This window comes from Penaeus vannamei, chromosome 10 (assembly GCF_042767895.1).
Source record: "Penaeus vannamei isolate JL-2024 chromosome 10, ASM4276789v1, whole genome shotgun sequence".
Lineage (NCBI taxonomy): Eukaryota > Metazoa > Arthropoda > Malacostraca > Decapoda > Penaeidae > Penaeus > Penaeus vannamei.
Window position 1 is genome coordinate 39,093,027 of NC_091558.1, and position 2,500 is coordinate 39,095,526.

General features: G+C 38.9%; 1 long non-coding RNA gene across 1 annotated transcript in view; it reads left to right on the top strand.

Moving 5' to 3' along the window:
- The window catches only part of LOC113818459 (uncharacterized), an 8,124-nt gene that overhangs the window by 365 nt on the left and 5,259 nt on the right, over positions 1–2,500 (top strand). The gene's annotated exons all lie outside the window — the stretch shown is intronic.

The window sequence follows — 2,500 nt, forward strand, 5'->3', positions numbered from 1 at the left end:
AGGTGTTGTTATACTTTTGGTAATGAGAGTATGTGTATATGCGCATGCGTCGGCTAACTTTTTATTCCCTTTCTATACAGTATGTTGCGTGGAGTTTATAAGATGTGTAAATTGAGGAATTATAGAGACGGGTTATATACGCTCGTTATTGTGGTTTGATGGTTAACGGTGTTCTTATAAGCGATGTTATACTTGTGGGAGTGAGTTCATGCGTATGCGTTGAGACATACATTTTCCCTTTATTTGATGTGTGGATGCTATAAAATGCGTGAATTAGTAAATAGGAGAGACCTGTACATTCTCGTTATAATGGTTGTGTTCTTAAGGGTGCTGTTACGTGTTCTAATGAAAGTGAGTGACTGCGCATGCGTCGGCACACTTTTTCCCTTTCTGTGCGCTGACTGGGGAACTTATAAAGACTAGAACTAGGAGGGCCTTTTGTGTCTTTAAAGATGTTGTTATATTTGTAGGAGCGAGTATAAGAGCATGCGTCGAGTCACACTTTCTCCTTTTTATAAAATGGTGTGGATTGGATAAAGGAATATGAGACACTGGTTATAAAATGTCGTTATAGTGGTTATGGTGGTTATGGTGTTCTTAAAGGTGTTGTTATCATTGTTGTTGAAAGAAATAGGTTATAGTGCTTATGGTGTTCTTGTAGGTGTTGTTACTATTGTTGTTGAAGGAAATATGTGAGCGAGAATGTTAAGTATCGAGATACGGTATATTAGTGAGGTAGAGATAACATCACTCATTACAACCGCGCTTTGGTGTTCTTTTTTCTTCATTCTTTTTCTTCCACTTCTTCTTCGTCTTCTTTTTCTTCTTATTTTCTTCTTATTTTTATTCTTTCTACATTTTCTTCTTAATTTCTTCTTTTTCTTCCTTCTACTTTTTCCTTTATCTTTTTCTTCTTCTCGCGTTACATATACAATTAAGTCTATATAAATCCATCTCCTTGTGTTATATACTTAAAGTGGTCTGTGTAAATAATAATTCTGACCGTGATATTCGTACAGTATAACCTAATCAAATTTTCAATAAACATACTATACCTATCTATTTTATTTTATTCATTTATCTATTTATTTTTTATTTATGTATTTATTTTTCATTTATGTATTTATTTTTTTTTTTATTATTATTATTATTATTATTGTTGTTGTTAAATGAAAACGGTTTGTGGTGAATTCTGGAAAGGTATAATTTCTGTGTCGCCTGGGTGATGTCTCTATCTCATCTCATGAATAATAGATGCGGTAAACGGGCGTGGGTGGAGGGGGGGGTGGAGGGGGGTGGATGGAGGGGGGGTAGGGGGTGGGTGTGGACTCATGCCAAGACGAATTCGTTTAAGGATCTTCTTAAATGTATTTATTCTTTCGATAATGATACAGGGTCTTGCTCATAACGAGTGTTAGGATTTCTTATTGTATCGTTCACTGTAAAATGTGTATTTGTTTCTAATCGTTGTATAAAAGAAAAAGAAAATAATTGAATTTATTCCGCCTAGGTTTGTTAAATTTCGGTAATTTTGTTACTAAAACGATGCTATAACATCAACGAATTAGAAATTAAAATGTTATCATCGTTCAAAGCAACAAAAAACAAAAATTGGAGAATAAACAAGAAAAAACATGAACAGAGTAAGAGAGAGAGAGAGAGATGAAGAATGAGAGAGAAAGAGAAAAAGAGAGAGAAAAAAATGAAGTAAGAAAGAGAAAGAGAGAGAGAGAGAAAGAGAAAGATGAAGAGAGAGAGAGAAAGATATGAAAAGTGAGAGAGAGAGAGAGAGAGAGAGAGAGAGAGAGAGAGAGAGAGAGAAAGAGAAAGATGAAGAGAGAGAGAGAGAAAGAGAAAGATGAAGAGAGAAAGAGATGAAGAAAGAGAGAGAAAGAGAAGGAGAGAGAGAGAGAGATGAAGAAAGAGGGAGAAAGAGAGAGATGAAGAAAGAGAGAGAAAAAAAATGAAGAGAGAAAGAGAGAGCGAGAGAGAGAGAAAAGGCAATAGACACAGATCCCCACTCACGCCCACCGGGGTGAAGTGTCAAACCTCATTTACTGTCTTTCCTCTCTCCCATGATGATACCCCCTACCCCCCCTCCCCCCTACCCCCTTCCCTTCCCCCTCCCCTTCCCCTTCCCCCCCTTCCTCCTTCCCCCCCCCCCACCCAATCCCCTACCCCTTCCCCCTTCCCCCCCTCCCCCCTTCCCCCCCTTCTCGCTCTCAAGGTCCCAGCGGAAACCGAGGGTGGGAGTGGGGGGAGGGGGTGCAGGGGGGGAGTGGGGGGAGGGGGTGCAGGGGGGGAGGGGGGGGAGGGGAGGTAGTAGCTAATAACCGAATTTCGTCGTTAATCTCTCCTGAATTTTCTGTCGCAAAGGACTTTGATATTCTTAGAGATAACGTTTTTTTGTTTGTTTTTTTTTTTTTTTTTTGCTTTGCTTTTATTGTTCTGTCAATATTGCCTGGCTTGTTTCTCTCTCTCTATCTCTCTCTCTCTCTCT